The sequence below is a fragment of the Brassica oleracea genome, chromosome C6, assembly GCF_000695525.1.
Source record: "Brassica oleracea var. oleracea cultivar TO1000 chromosome C6, BOL, whole genome shotgun sequence".
Classification (NCBI taxonomy): Eukaryota; Viridiplantae; Streptophyta; class Magnoliopsida; order Brassicales; family Brassicaceae; genus Brassica; species Brassica oleracea.
Genome location: NC_027753.1, coordinates 554,371 through 554,663, shown reverse-complemented (window position 1 = coordinate 554,663; position 293 = coordinate 554,371).

Below are 293 nucleotides of genomic sequence, written 5' to 3'. Positions count from 1 at the left end.
AAAAATTTGATAGGATATGTAATTAAATTTAAATGATATTAACATACACAATATATTTTTAATATTAATGTCTATTTTTTTTTATTTTTTTTAAAAATGATGCTTTCTACTCATATGTTTTTTTTATCATGTGTATTTTTAATAGCAAAAACTTCAAATTACTGATAACAAAATTTTATTGTGGGATCAATAATTTTAGTAATTGATAATTTAAAAAAAATTTATCAATGTTAGTTCAAAACTTTTATCAAAAAAAATTATTCAAAGTAAATTTTGAAACTAAAATATTTATT